General features: G+C 54.9%; 1 long non-coding RNA gene across 1 annotated transcript; it reads left to right on the forward strand.

Annotated features, from left to right (window-relative positions):
- Positions 1-399: 399 nt before the first annotated feature.
- On the forward strand, positions 400-17,071 carry LOC140402913 (uncharacterized). Its single transcript, XR_011938188.1, has 11 exons — positions 400-558; positions 3,890-3,972; positions 7,739-7,793; positions 9,163-11,709; positions 11,861-12,680; positions 12,800-12,879; positions 12,995-13,194; positions 13,510-15,107; positions 15,184-15,650; positions 15,687-15,961; positions 16,040-17,071. It is a non-coding gene; the product is annotated as an uncharacterized lncRNA (long non-coding RNA).
- Positions 17,072-19,635: the final 2,564 nt, after the last annotated feature.

The following is a 19,635-nucleotide window of genomic DNA, read 5'->3' on the forward strand; positions in this document are numbered from 1 at the left end:
ACCCAGCACTGGTCCCTGTGGTACACCGCTGGTGACTGGGCTCCAGGGTGAAAATTTACCATCCACCACCACCCTGTCTTCTATGTGATCGCCAGTTACTGATCCAATCGGACAAATTTCCCTCTATGCCATGCCTCCTTACTTTCTGCATGAGCCGACATGGGGCACCTTCTCAAACGCTAACCTACAGAATTCCCTGTGTTGAGCGTTCCTGTGCGGACTGTTGACAGGGAAAAGCACGGACAAGGCAAAACGGGACCAGGAAGCCGCGGCGGACAGACGGTCCCCCTTTATTTAGGTCGATGCGGGGAGCCATTTCAAATAAAAGAGAGCCGTCTGTTCTCACGCTGGCCTGAGGTTGACCCATGTCCCAAACTGTCTCCCCCCCCTTTCAGAGACGGCAGAGATCGAGAGCGCCGCCGTGCGCGGAGAGAGCGGCAGAAACGCGCATCTCAACGGAGGTGGGAAACAGGGGACAGAGGAGGAGGCCGACGCCCTCGCAACCGTCACAGAGGAGGACCAGGAATTTCACCCGCGGGGAGAGCCAGGCGGAAAGAGGTAATGGGCCGGACGTGTGTGACATTCTCATCCTCCTTTGACCTTGCGTTACTTTTAACCACCCCGGACGCTACTGCAAAACGGTGGGGGGCAGCGGGGCCGGGGGGGAGGGGGGGTGGGGGGCGGCGGCAGTGGGATGGAAAATCACACCCATTGCTTGGGCGAGAGTAACTCCTCGAGGAAAGGAACTTAGCAGTCTGCGGAAATGGAAGGTCAATTTCCAGGGCGTGGCCACGCGCGGGACTGGGGAACAATCATCAGGTGAACGGGCGTCGTCCACACGGATGGTGACACAGGGCCGGGTCCTGGGCGCCGTGAGGCAGCAGTGCTAACTGCCGCGTCATTGCGCCCGCCCATCCCCACAGAAATGACGAAAGAAAGGGCAGCACGTTAGCACAACTGCTTCACCGCTCCAGGGTCACAGGTTCGATTCCCGGCTTGGGTCACTGTGCGGAGTCTACACGTCCTCCCCTTGTGTGCGTGGGTTTCCTCCGGGTGCTCCGGTTTCCTCCCACAGTCCAAAGATGTACAGGTTAGATGGGTTGGCCGTGATAAATTGTCCCTTAATGTCCAAAGATGTGCAGGTTAGGTGGATTGGCCGTGTTAAATTGTCCCTTAGTGTCCAAAGATGTACAGGTTAGGTGGATTGGCCGCGCTAAATTGTCCCTTAGTGTCCAAAGATGTGCAGGTTAGGTGGATTGGCCGTGCTAAATTGTCCCTTAGTGTCCAAAGATGTACAGGTTAGGTGGATTGGCCGTGCTAAATTGTCCCTTAGTGTCCAAAGATGTGCAGGTTAGGTGGATTGGCCGTGCTAAATTGTCCCTTAGTGTCCAAAGATGTGCAGGTTAGGTGGATTGGCTGCGCTAAATTGCCCCTTAGTGTCCAAAGATGTGCAGGTTAGGTGGATTGGCCGTGCTAAATTGCCCCTTAGTGTCCAAAGATGTGCAGGTTAGGTGGATTGGCCGTGCTAAATTGTCCCTTAGTGTCCAAAGATGTGCAGGTTAGGTGGATTGGCCGTGCTAAATTGCCCCTTAGTGGCCAAAGATGTGCAGGTTAGGTGGATTGGCCGTGCTAAATTGCCCCTTAGTGTCCAAAGATGTGCAGGTTAGGTGGCTTGGCTGTGCTAAATTGTCCCTTAGTTTCCAAAGGTGTGCAGGTTAGGTGGATTGGCCGTGCTAAATTGTCCCTTAGTGTCCAAAGATGTGCAGGTTAGGTGGATTGGCCGTGCTAAATTGTCCCTTAGTGTCCAAAGATGTGCAGGTTAGGTGGATTGGCCGTGCTAAATTGTCCCTTAGTGTCCAAAGATGTGCAGGTTAGGTGGATTGGCCGTGCTAAATTGTCCCTTAGTTTCCAAAGATGTGCAGGTTAGGTGGATTGGCCGTGCTAAATTGTCCCTTAGTGTCCAAAGATGTGCAGGTTAGGTGGATTGGCCGTGCTAAATTGTCCCTTAGTTTCCAAAGATGTGCAGGTTAGGTGGATTGGCCGTGCTAAATTGTCCCTTAGTTTCCAAAGGTGTGCAGGTTAGGTGGATTGGCCGTGCTAAATTGTCCCTTAGTGTCCAAAGATGTGCAGGTTAGGTGGATTGGCCGTGCTAAATTGTCCCTTAGTTTCCAAAGATGTGCAGGTTAGGTGGATTGGCCGTGCTAAATTGTCCCTTAGTTTCCAAAGATGTGCAGGTTAGGTGGATTGGCGGTGCTAAATTGTCCCTTAGTTTCTAAAGGTGTGCAGGTTAGGTGGATTGGCCGTGCTATATTGTCCCTCAGTGTCCAAAGATGTGCAGGTTAGGTGGATTGGCCGTGCTAAATTGTCCCTTAGTGTCCAAAGATGTGCAGGTTAGGTGGATTGGCCGTGCTAAATTGTCCCTTAGTTTCCAAAGGTGTGCAGGTTAGGTGGATTGGCCGTGCTAAATTGTCCCTTAGTGTCCAAAGATGTGCAGGTTAGGTGGATTGGCCGTGCTAAATTGTCCCTTAGTTTCCAAAGATGTGCAGGTTAGGTGGATTGGCCGTGCTAAATTGTCCCTTAGTTTCCAAAGGTGTGCAGGTTAGGTGGATTGGCCGTGCTAAATTGTCCCTTAGTGTCCAAAGATGTGCAGGTTAGGTGGATTGGCCGTGCTAAATTGTCCCTTAGTTTCCAAAGATGTGCAGGTTAGGTGGATTGGCCGTGCTAAATTGTCCCTTAGTTTCCAAAGATGTGCAGGTTAGGTGGATTGGCGGTGCTAAATTGTCCCTTAGTTTCTAAAGGTGTGCAGGTTAGGTGGATTGGCCGTGCTATATTGTCCCTCAGTGTCCAAAGATGTGCAGGTTAGGTGGCTTGGCTGTGCTAAATTGTCCCTTAGTTTCCAAAGGTGTGCAGGTTAGGTGGATTGGCCGTGCTAAATTGTCCCTTAGTGTCCAATGATGTGCAGGTTAGGTGGATTGGCCGTGCTAAATTGCCCCTTAGTGTCCAAAGATGTGCAGGTTAGGTGGATTGGCCGTGCTAAATTGTCCCTTAGTTTCCAAAGATGTGCAGGTTAGGTGGATTGGCCGTGCTAAATTGTCCCTTAGTTTCCAAAGGTGTGCAGGTTAGGTGGATTGGCCGTGCTAAATTGTCCCTTAGTGTCCAAAGATGTGCAGGTTAGGTGGATTGGCCGTGCTAAATTGTCCCTTAGTTTCCAAAGATGTGCAGGTTAGGTGGATTGGCCGTGCTAAATTGTCCCTTAGTTTCCAAAGATGTGCAGGTTAGGTGGATTGGCGGTGCTAAATTGTCCCTTAGTTTCTAAAGGTGTGCAGGTTAGGTGGATTGGCCGTGCTATATTGTCCCTCAGTGTCCAAAGATGTGCAGGTTAGGTGGATTGGCCGTGCTAAATTGTCCCTTAGTTTCTAAAGGTGTGCAGGTTAGGTGGGTTGGCCGTGCCAAATTCCCCTTGGTGACCAAAATTGCCCTTAGTGTTGGGCGGGGTTACTGGGTTATGGGGATAGGGTGGAGGTGTGGCCTTGGGTAGGGTGCTCTTTCCAAGAGCCGGTGCAGACTCGATGGGCCGAATGGCCTCCTTCTGCTCTGTAAATTCTATGAAAGAGTTCCAGGACGTGGCCATGCGCGGGCCTGGAGAATGATTGTTCCCCAGACCCGTGCATGGCCACGTCCTGGAAATTGACCTTCCATTTCCAGAGACTGCAGGCCCGATTGAGGCCTGGGCTTCAGTTAAATGGCCTCCTGACTCCCGACACGGGAAGGGCCAGTCATCGGAGAGGTGGCTACGAAATGTCGGCCGTTACAGGAACAGTTGAGGGACACGAGACGGAACGATTTACAGTCCCCGATAACCATCTTTCTTTTCCTCCACGCTCCGCAGGAGCCTAAACAACACGTATCTACAGCCGGACCCCATGTATCTGAACAATCCGCCTCTCGGCACCCTAAAGGCTACAGAGAGGAGTAAGTATTGCAGAGGCCAGGATCACTCCGGGTAAATCAGATGCCTAGACCACCGTTCTAAAAGGCTGCTTGCTTTCCCCAAGTAACAGTGCAGTCAGTGCTGATAGAACTCTTCCTGCATCCAGAACCCTTTAATGATCCAGACTAAGTCAAAGAGATCTAGGAGTACAGGTCCACAGGTCATTGAAAGGGGCAACACAGGTGGAGAAGGTAGTCAAGAAGGCATACGGCATGCTTGCCTTCATTGGCCGGTGCATTGAGTATAAGAATTGGCAAGTCATGTTGCAGCTGTATAGAACCTTAGTTAGGCCACACTTGGAGTATAGTGTTCAATTCTGGTCGCCACACTACCAGAAGGATGTGGAGGCTTTAGAGAGGGTGCAGAAGAGATTTACCAGAATGTTGCCTGGTATGGAGGGCATAAGCTATGAGGAGCGATTGAATAAACTCGGTTTGTTCTCACTGGAACGAAGGAGGTTGAGGGGCGACCTGATAGAGGTATACAAAATTATGAGGGGCATAGACAGAGTGGACAGTCAGAGGCTTTTCCCCAGGGTAGAGGGGTCAATTACTAGGGGGCATAGGTTTAAGGTGAGAGGGGCAAGGTTTAGAGTAGATGTACGAGGCAAGTTTTTTACGCAGAGGGTAGTGGGTGCCTGGAACTCACTACCGGAGGAGGTAGTGGAAGCAGGGACGATAGGGACATTTAAGGGGCATCTTGAGAAATATATGAATAGGATGGGAATAGAAGGATACGGACCCAGGAAGTGTAGAAGATTGTAGTTTAGTCGGGCAGTATGGTCAGCACGGGCTTGGAGGGCCGAAGGGCCTGTTCCTGTGCTGTACATTTCTTTGTTCTTTGTTCTTTGTTCTTATGGGGCAGTGAGATCCACAAATTCACCACCCTCTTCGAGAAGTAGTTCCTCCTCATCTCAGTTCTAAATCTACCGTCTCTGTTCTAGATTTCCTCACAAGGGGGAACATTTGGTCTACGTTTGCTTTCTCAATCCCTCTTTCCCCCCCTCTCCCCTCCCGGGCCTACTTTGTTCCACTTCCAGCCCCAGAAACCCCACGCCATGTTGCGTCGGGGCCAGCGCGTACCGTGAGTCTACCGCACATGCATCAGTTGGCGCTTCGCCACTGCGCATGCGTGGGTTGGCGCCCCTGTGGGGGCCAGAATCCCTACCGCCCACGCCTGTTTTGCGCCGTCGTGCAACACGACGGCGTTCACGCCGGCGCGGACACTTAGTCCCGCCATCGGCGAATCGCGCCCAATACTCCAGATGTGGTCTCAGCAACTCCCTAGTAAATCGCAACACCATTCCTCTACTATTATACTCCAAAAAGCCGGGAGTCTCTCTCTCCCTCTTTCCCTGGTCACCCGCCAGCGGCCTGTTGGTTATATGAACCGTTTGGAAGAGTTACGAGCACATCCTCCTCAGCCGTCAAGCCCCGATTTGGGACTCGGTCGCTGGAGCTTCTGGGGCGGAACCAGGGACACTGCCCACTGCCTAGCTCTCTCCCAGAACGATACCCCGACACTAAAGGTTGAAGCAGGGGAGAAGGGCCAGAAGACGTAGGAGCAGAAATAGGGCCATTCGGCCCATCCATTCAATGAGATCATGACTGAAAATGAAATGAAATGAAAACCGCTTATTGTCACAAGTAGGCTTCAAATGAAGTTACTGTGAAAAGCCCCTAGTCGCCACATTCCGGCGCCTGTTCGGGGAGGCTGGTACGGGAACGGCTGTGTCAGATGTGACAACCAACTCCACTTTCCCACCTTCATTCCACACGGATAGAGCAGGCGGCCTTGAATTTATAAGATTAAGGAGTGAGTATTGTGGACAGTGTCGGTCTCCTTGTTTAAGGAAATGTGTCAATGTGACGGCAATAGGACAGCACGGTGGTTAGCACTGTGGCTTCACAGCTCCAGAGTCCCTGGTTCGACTCCCGGCCTCGGGTCACTGTCTGTGCGGAGTGTGCACGTTCTCCCCCGTGTGTGCGTGGGTTTCCTCCGGGTGCTCCGGTTTCCTCCCACAGTCCAAAGACGTGCAGGTTAGGTGGATTAGCCATGATAAATTGCCCTTCGTGTCCAAAAAAAGGTTAGGAGGGGTTTTTGGATTAGGGGGATAGGGTTGAAGTGAGGGCTTAAGTGGGTCGGTGCAGACTCGATGGGCCGAATGGCCTCCTGCACTGTACGTTCTATGTTAAGGTCCTAAGTCAGGCTGCAGCTATATAGAACCTTGGTAAGGCCGCACTTGGAATATTGCGCACAATTCTGGTGGCCACACTACCAGAAGGAAGTGGAGGCTTTGGAGAGGGTGCAGGGGAGGTTGACCAGGATGTTGCCGGGTCTGGAGGGTGTGAGCGATGCGGAGAGGCTGAATAGACTCGGACTGTTTTCATTAGAAAGACAGAGGTTGAGGGGCGACCTGATAGAGGGCGACAAGATTATGAGGGGCGTGGATAGAGTGGATGGGCAGGCACTCTTTCCCAGGGTGGAGGGGTCAGTCACCAGGGGGCAGAGGTTTAAGGTCCGTGGGGCACAGTTTCGAGGAGATGTGCGAGGCAGGTTTTTTACACAGAGGGTGGTGAGTGTCTGGAACGCGTGGCCAGGGGAGGCTGTGGAAACAGATACATTAACGGCGTTCAAAAGGCATCCTGACAAACACATGGATAAGACGGGTATAGAGGGAGACAGCACAAGGAAGGGCTGAGGGTTTGGGCCAAGGTTGGTATCATGGCCGGTACAGGCTTGGAGGCCCGAAGGGCCTGTTCCTGTGCAGGATTGTTCTTTGTGTCGGAAGCCGTTCAGAGAAGGTTTCCCAGACTAACACCAGAAACGGGCGGGTTATCCATGCGGAAAGGTCGGCGAGGTCAGGCTTGTATCCGCTGGAGTTTCGAAGAGCGAGAGGCGACTCGATCGAAACCTTTACGATCCTGAGGGGGTTATTGACGGGGTCGATGTGGAGAGGATGTTTCCTCTTGTGGGAGAATCGAGAACTCGGGGGTCACTGTTTAACGATAAGGGGGTCGCCCATTTCAAACGGAGAGGAGGAGAAATATTTTCTCTCAGAGGGTCGCTGAGTTTCTGGAACTTTCTAACTCGAGAGGCTGAGGAAGCAGAATCCGTGAATATTTTTAAGGCCGAGCCGGAGAGATTCTTGACTAACGAGGGGGGGGGGTGAAAGGTTATCGGGGGGTCGGCGGGAGTGAGGGGCGAGGTCACAATCTGATCGGCCAATGAGTTTATAGAATGGGGTAGCAGGGCCTGAGGGGCTGAGTGGACCCCACCTGCTCCCGATTTTGTGTGAGCTGATCGAAGTTTTCCAGAGGGCAAAGGGACAGCCAAGGTCGTCAGAGAGAGAGAGAAACCGAGCGAGAAGGGGACATGGTCTGAAAATACGAACAAAATGGTCTGGGGGCGAGGGAAGGAACCACCTCGATCGGCGAGGGGGCGGAGGGAATTTAGGTCTCCCTTGCACAGGCAGCAGATCGCAGGTTAGCTGAAGGGGAAAGGAGGGTGGACGCTCTTGGGTCACAGAATCACCACAATCCCACCAAATGGCGGGCAGAGGTTCGTCGGCTGAATGGCCTCCTCCTGTTCCTATGTCCCTCCGTCAGAGGCGGCACTCCAAAACCGCCGCATAGGCTACGAACGCAGAGCGCTTTGCCTCGTCCGGGGGTTGAAATAGGCGCTACAGAAGTTCAACTCTTTGTCTCTTTTTTGTTTGACCCCCCCCCCCCCCCCCACCCCCTGTAGGTGACCATTTCTACGAGACGTTCCAGCCGGGACAGACACTGGCCGCTGAGGAATGGTACGTCTGAACTCTCCTGAGGCGTGGTGGAGATTCGTGTCAGTGGCTGTTTGCTTTGGCATTCCCGAATGTCCGGTTCGATTGGTGGAGAGCGGTGTTGGTCCCAGAATTCGATATCCCAGTGAGCGGCTTTGAGTCCCAAATCTACACTGGTTCAACGATGCCATTCATCGAACCCCGTGCTGTCCCTGTCCTGGGAGTGTTTGATGGGGACAGTGTAGAGTGAGCTTTACTCTGTATCTAACCCCGTGCTGTACCTGTCCTGGGAGTGTTTGATGGGGACAGTGTAGAGGGAGATTTACTCTGTATCTAACCCCGTGCTGTACCTGTCCTGAGAGTGTTTGATGGGGACAGTGTAGAGGGAGCTTTATTCTGTATCTTACCCCGTGCTGTACCTGTCCTGGGAGTGTTTGATGGGGACAGTGTAGAGGGAGCTTTACTCTGTATCTAACCCCGTGCTGTCCCTGTCCTGGGAGTGTTTGATGGGGACAGTGTAGAGGGAGCTTTACTCTGTATCTAACCCCGTGCTGTCCCTGTCCTGGGAGTGTTTGATGGGGACAGTGTAGAGGGAGCTTTACTCTGTATCTAACCCCGTGCTGTACCTGTCCTGGAAGTACTTGATGGGGACAGTGTAAAGGGAGCTTTACTCTGTACCTAACCCCGTGCTGTACCTGTCCTGGGAGTGTTTGATGGGGACAGTGTAGAGGGAGCTTTACTCTGTATCTAACCCTGTGCTGCACCTGTCCTGGGAGTGTTTGATGGGGACAGTGTAGAGGGAGCTTTACTCTGTATCTAACCCCGTGCTGTACCTGTCCTGGGAGTATTTGATGGGGACAGTGTAGAGGGAGCTTTACTCTGTATCTAACCCCGTGCTGTCCCTGTCCTGGGAGTGTTTGATGGGGACACTGTAGTGGGAGCTTTACTCTGTATCTAACCCCGTGCTGTACCTGTCCTGGGAGTGTTTGATGGGGACAGTGTAGAGGGAGCTTTACTCTGTATCTAACCCCGTGCTGTACCTGTCCTGGGAGTGTTTGATGGAGACAGTGTAGAGGGAGCTTTACTCTGTATCTAACCCCGTGCTGTACCTGTCCTGGGAGTGTTTGATGGGGACAGTGCAGAGAGAGATTTACTCTGTATCTAACCCCGTGCTGTACCTGTCCTGGGAGTGTTTGATGGGGACAGTGTAGAGGGAGCTTTACTCTGTATCTAACCCGGTGCTGTACCTGTCCTGGGAGTGTTTGATGGGGACAGTGCAGAGGACACTGTGTAAGTCGCTCCTTGCACAGATATATTGCTGTTCTGAGTGATGTGATTTCAGGGGGCCTGCCACCTTGTTCTCTGGTATCTCATCTCTGCCCTTTTTTTTCAGTGTGGCTTCGGGATCACAGGAGTCTGGGAGTTCCACCAGCGGGAATTACCAGGAATGCCCGAACTGGAGAAGAAAGTGGGAATCTAAAATGTGCAAAGTCATGTGAGATCCAATCGGTTCACGATCAGTGGCTGTTGCCACATTCTTCCCAGAGATCGGAATACTGCTGGCCTTGCAGACATTCGCGATTTTACATAGAATTTACAGTGCTGAAGGTGGCCATTCGGCCCCTCGAGTCTGCACCGGCTCTTGGAAAGAGCACCGTACCCAAGGTCAACACCTCCACCCTATCCCCATAACCCAGTAACCCCACCCAACACTAAGGGCAATTTTGGACACTAAGGGACAATTTAGCACGGCCAATCCACCTAACCTGCACATCTTTGGACTGTGGGAGGAAACCGGAGCACCCGGAGGAAACCCACGCACACACGGGGAGGACGTGCAGACTCCGCACAGACAGTGACCCAAGCCGGAATCGAACCTGGGACCCTGGGGCTGTGAAGCAATTGTGCTATCCACAATGCTACCATGCTGCCCTAGCACGGTAGGGATTCCCAGCAACTTTCCCGTGAGACACTGCAACATGACAGCCCCTCACGGGCCTAAGTATCAGTGTTGACGGCTTGTCCTGTCCGGCAGGGCTGTTCCGTATTGACCTCTGACCCTGCCCTGCGGTCCTGCTCAATGCTGACCTCTGACCCAGCCCTGTGGTCTTGCTCTGTGCTGACCTCTGACCCTGCCCTGTGGTCTGGCTCTGTGCTGACCTCTGACCCTGCCCTGCGGTCTTGCTCTGTGCTGACCTCTGACCCTGCCCTGTGGTCTTGCTCCCTGCTGACCTCTGACCCTGCCCTGTGGTCTTGCTCCCTGCTGACCTCTGACCATGCCCTGTGGTCTGGCTCCCTGCTGACCTCTGACCCTGCCCTGCGGTCTTGCTCTGTGCTGACCTCTGACCCTGCCCTGCGCTGACCTCTCACCTGAACTGGGAAGGATGGCAAATTGCCACCTCCTGTTCCTTTATACAGCTGAATGGTCTCCTCCTGTTCCTGCGTAACAGGTTTGAGGGGCTGAATGGCCTTCCCCCATCTCTCTGCAGCTCATGAGAGCCTGATTGGCCTCCTCCTGCCCCAATGTACGTATCGAGGGGCCGAATGGCCTCCTCCTGTCCCAGCGTAGGAATCGAGGGTCCGAATGGCCTCCTCCTGTCCCAGTGTAGGTATCGAGGGGCCGAATGGCCTTCTGTCCCAGTGTAGGTATCGAGGGGCCAATGGCCTCCTCCTGTCCCAGTGTAGGTGTCGAGGGGCCAATGGCCTTCTGTCCCAGTGTAGATATCGAGGGGCCAAATGGCCTCCTCCTGTCCCAGTGTAGATATCGAGGGGCCGAATGGCCTCCTCCTGTCCCAGTGTAGGTGTCGAGGGGCCAATGGCCTTCTGTCCCAGTGTAGGTATCGAGGGGCCGAATGGCCTCCTCCTGTCCCAGTGTAGATATCGAGGGGCCAAATGGCCTCCTCCTGTCCCAGTGTAGGTATCGAGGGGCCAATGGCTCTCTGCCCCAGTGTAGGTATCGAGGGGCCAATGGCCTTCTGTCCCAGTGTAGGCATCGAGGGGCCTATGGCCTTCTGTCCCAGTGTAGGTATCGAAGGGCCGAATGGCCTCCTCCTGTCCCAGTGTAGGTATCGAGGAGCTGAATGGCCTCCTCCTGTCCCAGTGTAGGTGTCGAGGGGCCGAATGGCCTCCTCCTGTCCCAGTGTAGGTATTGAGGGGCCGAATGGCCTCCTCCTGTCCCAGTGTAGGTATCGAGGGGCCGAATGGCCTCCTCCTGTCCCAGTGTAGGTATTGAGGGGCCGAATGGCCTCCTCCTGTCCCAGTGTAGGTATCGAGGGGCCGAATGGCCTCCTCCTGTCCCAGTGTAGGTATTGAGGGGCCGAATGGCCTCCTCCTGTCCCAGTGTAGGTGTCGAGGGGCCGAATGGCCTCCTCCTGTCCCAGTGTAGGTATTGAGGGGCCGAATGGCCTCCTCCTGTCCCAGTGTAGGTATCGAGGGGCCGAATGGCCTCCTCCTGTCCCAGTGTAGGTATTGAGGGGCCGAATGGCCTCCTCCTGTCCCAGTGTAGGTATCGAGGGGCCGAATGGCCTCCTCCTGTCCCAGTGTAGGTATTGAGGGGCCGAATGGCCTCCTCCTGTCCCAGTGTAGGTATCGAGGGGCCGAATGGCCTCCTCCTGTCCCAGTGTCGGTATCGAGGGGCCAATGGCCTCCTCCTATCCCAGTGTAGGTATCGAGGGTCCAATGGCCTCCTGTCCCAGTGTAGGTATCGAGGAGCTGAATGGCCTCCTCCTGTCCCAGTGTAGATATCGAGGGGCCGAATGGCCTCCTCCTGTCCCAGTGTAGATATCGAGGGGCCGAATGGCCTCCTCCTGTCCCAGTGTAGGTATTGAGGGGACGAATGGCCTCCTCCTGTCCCAGTGTAGGTATCGAGGGGCCGAATGGCCTCCTCCTGTCCCAGTGTAGGTATTGAGGGGCCGAATGGCCTCCTCCTGTCCCAGTGTAGGTATCGAGGGGCCAATGGCCTCCTCCTATCCCAGTGTAGATATCGAGGGGCCAAATGGCCTCCTCCTGTCCCAGTGTAGGTATCGAGGGGCCAATGGCCTTCTGTCCCAGTGTAGGTATCGAGGGGCCAATGACCTTCTGTCCCAGTGTAGGTATCGAGGGGCCGAATGGCCTCCTCCTGTCCCAGTGTAGATATCGAGGGGCCGAATGGCCTCCTCCTGTCCCAGTGTAGGTGTCGAGGGGCCAATGGCCTTCTGTCCCAGTGTAGATATCGAGGGGCCAAATGGCCTCCTCCTGTCCCAGTGTAGATATCGAGGGGCCGAATGGCCTCCTCCTGTCCCAGTGTAGGTGTCGAGGGGCCAATGGCCTTCTGTCCCAGTGTAGGTATCGAGGGGCCGAATGGCCTCCTCCTGTCCCAGTGTAGATATCGAGGGGCCAAATGGCCTCCTCCTGTCCCAGTGTAGGTATCGAGGGGCCAATGGCTCTCTGCCCCAGTGTAGGTATCGAGGGGCCAATGGCCTTCTGTCCCAGTGTAGGCATCGAGGGGCCTATGGCCTTCTGTCCCAGTGTAGGTATCGAAGGGCCGAATGGCCTCCTCCTGTCCCAGTGTAGGTATCGAGGAGCTGAATGGCCTCCTCCTGTCCCAGTGTAGGTGTCGAGGGGCCGAATGGCCTCCTCCTGTCCCAGTGTAGGTATTGAGGGGCCGAATGGCCTCCTCCTGTCCCAGTGTAGGTATCGAGGGGCCGAATGGCCTCCTCCTGTCCCAGTGTAGGTATTGAGGGGCCGAATGGCCTCCTCCTGTCCCAGTGTAGGTATCGAGGGGCCGAATGGCCTCCTCCTGTCCCAGTGTAGGTATTGAGGGGCCGAATGGCCTCCTCCTGTCCCAGTGTAGGTGTCGAGGGGCCGAATGGCCTCCTCCTGTCCCAGTGTAGGTATTGAGGGGCCGAATGGCCTCCTCCTGTCCCAGTGTAGGTATCGAGGGGCCGAATGGCCTCCTCCTGTCCCAGTGTAGGTATCGAGGGGCCGAATGGCCTCCTCCTGTCCCAGTGTAGGTATCGAGGGCCGAATGGCCTCCTCCTGTCCCAGTGTAGGTATTGAGGGGCCGAATGGCCTCCTCCTGTCCCAGTGTAGGTATCGAGGGGCCGAATGGCCTCCTCCTGTCCCAGTGTAGGTATCGAGGGGCCAATGGCCTCCTCCTATCCCAGTGTAGGTATCGAGGGTCCAATGGCCTCCTGTCCCAGTGTAGGTATCGAGGAGCTGAATGGCCTCCTCCTTTCCCAGTGTAGATATCGAGGGGCCGAATGGCCTCCTCCTGTCCCAGTGTAGATATCGAGGGGCCGAATGGCCTCCTCCTGTCCCAGTGTAGGTATTGAGGGGACGAATGGCCTCCTCCTGTCCCAGTGTAGGTATCGAGGGGCCGAATGGCCTCCTCCTGTCCCAGTGTAGGTATTGAGGGGCCGAATGGCCTCCTCCTGTCCCAGTGTAGGTATGGAGGGGCCAATGGCCTCCTCCTATCCCAGTGTAGATATCGAGGGGCCGAATGGCCGCCTCCTGTCCCAGTGTAGGTATCGAGGGGCCAAATGGCCTCCTCCTGTCCCAGTGTAGATATCGAGGGGCCGAATGGCCGCCTCCTGTCCCAGTGTAGGTATCGAGGGGCCGAACGGCCTCCTCGTGTCCCAGTGTAGATTTTGAGGGGCCGAATGGCCGCCTCCTGTCCCAGTGTAGATATCGAGGGGCCCATGGCCTTCTGTCCCAGTGTAGATATCGAGGGGCCGAATGGCCTCCTCCTATCCCAGTGTAGGTATTGAGGGGCCGAATGGCCTCCTCCTGTCCCAGTGTAGGTATTGAGGGGCCGAATGGCCTCCTCCTGTCCCAGTGTAGGTATCGAGGGGCCAATGGCCTTCTGTCCCAGTGTAGGTATCGAGGGGCCAATGGCCTTCTGTCCCAGTGTAGGTATCGAGGGGCCAATGGCCTTCTGTCCCAGTGTAGGTATCGAGGGGCCAATGGCCTTCTGTCCCAGTGTAGGTATCGAGGGGCCAATGGCCTTCTGTCCCAGTGTAGGTATCGAGGGGCCGAATGGCCTCCTCCTGTCCCAGTGTAGGTATCGAGGGGCCGAATGGCCTCCTCCTGTCCCAGTTTAGGTATTGAGGGGCCGAATGGCCTCCTCCTGTCCCAGTGTAGGTATCGAGGGGCCGAATGGCCTCCTCCTGTCCCAGTGTAGGTATTGAGGGGCCGAATGGCCTCCTCCTGTCCCAGTGTAGGTGTCGAGGGGCCGAATGGCCTCCTCCTGTCCCAGTGTAGGTATTGAGGGGCCGAATGGCCTCCTCCTGTCCCAGTGTAGGTATCGAGGGGCCGAATGGCCTCCTCCTGTCCCAGTGTAGGTATCGAGGGGCCGAATGGCCTCCTCCTGTCCCAGTGTAGGTATCGAGGGGCCGAATGGCCTCCTCCTGTCCCAGTGTAGGTATTGAGGGGCCGAATGGCCTCCTCCTGTCCCAGTGTAGGTATCGAGGGGCCGAATGGCCTCCTCCTGTCCCAGTGTAGGTATCGAGGGGCCAATGGCCTCCTCTTATCCCAGTGTAGGTATCGAGGGTCCAATGGCCTCCTGTCCCAGTGTAGGTATCGAGGAGCTGAATGGCCTCCTCCTGTCCCAGTGTAGATATCGAGGGGCCGAATGGCCTCCTCCTGTCCCAGTGTAGATATCGAGGGGCCGAATGGCCTCCTCCTGTCCCAGTGTAGGTATTGAGGGGACGAATGGCCTCCTCCTGTCCCAGTGTAGGTATCGAGGGGCCGAATGGCCTCCTCCTGTCCCAGTGTAGGTATTGAGGGGCCGAATGGCCTCCTCCTGTCCCAGTGTAGGTATTGAGGGGCCGAATGGCCTCCTCCTGTCCCAGTGTAGGTATCGAGGGGCCAATGGCCTCCTCCTATCCCAGTGTAGATATCGAGGGGCCGAATGGCCGCCTCCTGTCCCAGTGTAGGTATCGAGGGGCCAAATGGCCTCCTCCTGTCCCAGTGTAGATATCGAGGGGCCGAATGGCCGCCTCCTGTCCCAGTGTAGGTATCGAGGCGCCGAATGGCCTCCTCCTGTCCCAGTGTAGATATCGAGGGGCCGAATGGCCGCCTCCTGTCCCAGTGTAGATATCGAGGGGCCCATGGCCTTCTGTCCCAGTGTAGATATCGAGGGGCCGAATGGCCTCCTCCTATCCCAGTGTAGGTATTGAGGGGCCAAATGGCCTCCTCCTGTCCCAGTGTAGGTATTGAGGGGCCGAATGGCCTCCTCCTGTCCCAGTGTAGGTATCGAGGGGCCAATGGCCTTCTGTCCCAGTGTAGGTATCGAGGGGCCAATGGCCTTCTGTCCCAGTGTAGGTATCGAGGGGCCAATGGCCTTCTGTCCCAGTGTAGGTATCGAGGGGCCAATGGCCTTCTGTCCAAGTGTAGGTATCGAGGGGCCGAATGGCCTCCTCCTGTCCCAGTGTAGGTATCGAGGGGCCGAATGGCCTCCTCCTGTCCCAGTGTAGATATCGAGGGGCCAATGGCCTCCTTCTGTCCCAGTGTAGGTATTGAGGGGCCGAATGGCCTCCTTCTGTCCCAGTGTAGGTATTGAGGGGCCGAATGGCCTCCTCCTGTCCCAGTGTAGGTATCGAGGGGCCGAATGGCCTCCTCCTGTCCCAGTGTAGGTATCGAGGGGCCAATGGCCTTCTGTCCAAGTGTAGATATCGAGGGGCCGAATGGCCTCCTCCTGTCCCAGTGTAGATATCGAGGGGCCAATGGCCTTCTGTCCAAGTGTAGATATTGAGGGGCCGAATGGCCTCCTCCTGTCCCAGTGTAGGTATCGAGGGGCCAATGGCCTTCTGTCCAAGTGTAGATATTGAGGGGCCGAATGGCCTCCTCCTGTCCCAGTGTAGATATCGAGGGGCCGAATGGCCTCCTCCTGTCCCAGTGTAGGTATCGAGGGGCCAATGGCCTTCTGTCCAAGTGTAGATATCGAGGGGCCGAATGGCCTCCTCCTGTCCCAGTGTAGATATCGAGGGGCCAATGGCCTTCTGTCCAAGTGTAGATATTGAGTGGCCGAATGGCCTCCTCCTGTCCCAGTGTAGGTATCGAGGGGCCGAATGGCCTCCTCCTGTCCCAGTGTAGATATCGAGGGGCCGAATGGCCTCCTCCTGTCCCAGTGTAGGTATCGAGGGGCCAATGGCCTCCTCCTATCCCAGTGTAGGTATCGAGGGGCCGAATGGCCTCCTCCTGTCCCAGTGTAGGTATCGAGGGGCCAATGGCCTCCTCCTATCCCAGTGTAGGTATCGAGGGTCCAATGGCCTCCTCCTGTCCCAGTGTAGGTATCGAGGGGCCAATGGCCTTCTGTCCCAGTGTAGGTATCGAGGGGCCAATGGCCTTCTGTCCAAGTGTAGATATCGAGGGGCCGAATGGCCTCCTCCTGTCCCAGTGTAGATATCGAGGGGCCAATGGCCTTCTGTCCAAGTGTAGATATCGAGGGGCCGAATGGCCTCCTCCTGTCCCAGTGTAGATATCGAGGGGCCAATGGCCTTCTGTCCAAGTGTAGATATCGAGGGGCCGAATGGCCTCCTCCTATCCCAGTGTAGGTATCGAGGGGCCAATGGCCTCCTCCTATCCCAGTGTAGGGATCGAGGGGCCGAATGGCCTCCTCCTGTCCCAGTGTAGTTATCGAGGGGCCAATGGCCTCCTCCTATCCCAGTGTAGGGATCGAGGGTCCGAATTGTCTTCTCCTGTCCGTGTGGTTATCGAGAGCCCCAACGGCCCTCCCCCTGTATCAGTGCAGGTATCAAGGGGGCTGGTTTAGCACAGTGGGCTAAATAGCTGGCTTGTAAAGCAGACCAAGGCAGGCCAGCAGCACGGTTCAATTCCCGTACCAGCCTCCCCGAACAGGCGCCGGAATGTGGCGACTAGGGGCTTTTCACAGTAACTTCATTTGAAGCCTACTTGTGACAATAAGCGGTTTTCATTCAATTCAGGGGGCCGACTGTCCTCCTGTCCTAGTGTAGATATCGAGGAGCCACCTCCCTCATTCTCCAATCCGGAGCGCAGAGAGTGTGCGAGGAGATGGCGACGTTTATAACTATCCTGAATTTCCCTTTACATTCACTGACCTGGCAGCATTTATATATATATATATATATATTTTTAAGAATGAACTATTTTGTAAGAAGTGATTAACTGCGTTGATTTTTTAAAAGACACGTCCTTTATTTTTTATACACAATTTCTTTCTCGAATCCACCTCGAAATCATCAATCCCCAAAATATCCAGGTTGACTTTTGCATCCAACAATTTATTTAAAACTGTATTGGTTTCAATGGCTAGAGGTAGTAAGGGTGTGGAATGCCCTGCCTCCAACAGTAGTGACACGCCAACACTAAGGACATTCAAATGGTCATTGGATAGACATATGGACGATAAGGGAATAGTGTAGATGGGCTTCAGAGTGGTTTCACAGGTCGGCGCAACATCGAGGGCCGAAGGGCCTGTACTGTGCTGTAATGTTCTATGTTCTAATACTTAAATCGAATGACATAGGCCAAGAGAAGGCCATCCAACCCATTGGGCCTGTTCCTATTCTGTGAGCGATCTACCTGATTATTCCCACTTCCCCCCCCTACTACCCCACCCCACCATATTCCTGTAAACTCTCCCCCTTTCCCAGTATTTCCCCCCCCCTTTAGAAAAGTTCCTATTGAATCTGCTCCCATCTCCCGTTCAGGCAGCGTCGCCCCCGTCACAACAACTCGCTCCCCCTCCCTCTCCCTCTTGTTCCATTCTCCGGTTCGCTTCGATCTGTGTGTCTCTCTCTCTCTCTCTCTTCCCCCCCCCCCCCCCCCCCCCCCCCCCCCCCGCCTCTCTGGTTAACTCAACCCACATTCGTCATTTCAAAGACCGCCTCGATTAAATCTCCCCCTTGGCCTTTCTCTGCTCTAACGAGAATGATCCCTCTCTCCACGTCAACCAGAATGCCCCTTGCTCCCGCCGGAGGACAAGCCCGACAGGCTGAATGGACTGACACCTGCTCCCATGCCTTGCGGTCCCGTCCTGGCGGCTAAATCTCCCTGCGCGCCCTCTACGAGAGCCTTGACATCCTTCCTGAGGTGCGGGGCCCCTGGCCAGGCCACAATACTCCAGGCCTGAGGCCTACCCGGGTGGAGGGGCTCAGGGATTGACAAAGTGCGTCCTTGCTGACACCTGGTCACTCTACGGGGCAACACTCCAGGCCTGAGGCCTACCTAGGCGGGGGGATTGACAAAGTGCGTCCTTGCTGACACCCGGCTCACTCTTGTCCCCGGTTCCCCGGACCTCAATGGATTTTGTCGGTGGAGGTGGAGGGTGGCTTAATGTCGTGAGTGGAGTCAATGTCCTTTCAATAGCAACACCCCCCGGGCCGCCCCCAATTTTGAATTGAGCGGCGAACCGAGCAGATCCTGTCATGGGCAACTGATCGTTATTCCCGACCCTCTGCCGGCAGATATGTTGGAAATCCACACACCTCGCGCCTCGACATCCCTCCTTCAGCCTCCCAGAGAGCCGGGGGGGGGCCGACATTTTGTTCCATTTACACTCAGCAAGTTGGCGGGATGGGGAAGGCGTCGCCCGAGAGGGCGGTGGGAGAGGATTCTATAGGAACTTTCCAAAGGTGGGAGGGGGGTATCGGAAAAATCCTGGAAGGGGGAAACATTTGTGGGGATGATGGAGGGGCGGTGGGAGGGGGGGGGGGGGGAAAGAGCGGGATGAGTAGGGGAGAGGGACTAACTGGATAGCGCCTTGAAAGGGCAAGGATGGGCCAAATGGACATTCTGGCCTTGGTTGTGGTGGGGTCTGCAGTGTTCACAGCTCCCCCCAAACCTGCGACTCACAACGTTGGAGAATAAAGTGACCCTCGCCTGACACATCATTTCAACAGCTATTGGAATTTGACCGCTACTTAAACCATCCCTTCCCCAAACTTTCCGTCAGGACAAAGCTGATTTGAAAAAGAAACTAATTTCAGTTCCCTTGACCGCACAGACCACTGTGACCGTACGAGCTGGGTTTTTGTTTTAGCAGGGCAAAGTATTGACGAAATGCTCTTTTAAATGGATTATTTTTTGGGGGGGGGGGGGGGCATTATTGCTTCAGCCTGTTTTTTAATCATGTATAAAATGTACTTATCGATCAATAAACTTTAATAAGGCATTTGCAACTGCTCCTTAATTCCGCATTGTGACTTTAGGATGGTTCAATTCCGGACTTGGACGACTGTCTGTGTGGAGTTTGCACTTTCTCCCCGTGTCTGTGTGGGATTCCTCCGGGACAGGACATTTCGGGACAATTTAGCACGGCCAATCCACCTAACCTGTACATCTTTGACACTAAGGGACAATTTAGCACGGCCAATCCACCTAACCTGCACATCTTTGGACACTAAGGGACAATTTAGCACGGCCAATCCACCTAACCTGCACATCTTTGGACACTAAAGGGACAATTTAGCGCGGCCAATCCACCTGACCTGTACATCTTTGGACACTAAGGGACAATTTAGCACGGCCAATCCACCTAACCTGCTAAATTGTCCCTTAGTGTCCAAAGATGTGCAGGTTAGGTGGATTGGCCGTGTTAAATTGTCCCTTAGTGTCCAAAGATGTGCAGGTTAGGTGGATTGACCGTGCTAAATTATCCCTTAGTGTCCAAAGATGTGCAGGTTAGGTGCTAAATTGTCCCTTAGTGTCCAAAGATGTGGTTAGGTGGATTGGCCGTGCTAAATTGTCCCTTAGTATCCAAAGATGTGCAGGTTAGGTGGATTGGCCGTGCTAAATTGACCCTTAGTATCCAAAGATGTGCAGGTTAGGTGGATTGGCCGTGCTAAAATTGTCCCTTAGTGTCCAAAGATGTGCAGGTTAGGTGGATCGACCGTGCTAAATTGCC

The sequence above is a fragment of the Scyliorhinus torazame genome, chromosome 26, assembly GCF_047496885.1.
Source record: "Scyliorhinus torazame isolate Kashiwa2021f chromosome 26, sScyTor2.1, whole genome shotgun sequence".
Lineage (NCBI taxonomy): Eukaryota > Metazoa > Chordata > Chondrichthyes > Carcharhiniformes > Scyliorhinidae > Scyliorhinus > Scyliorhinus torazame.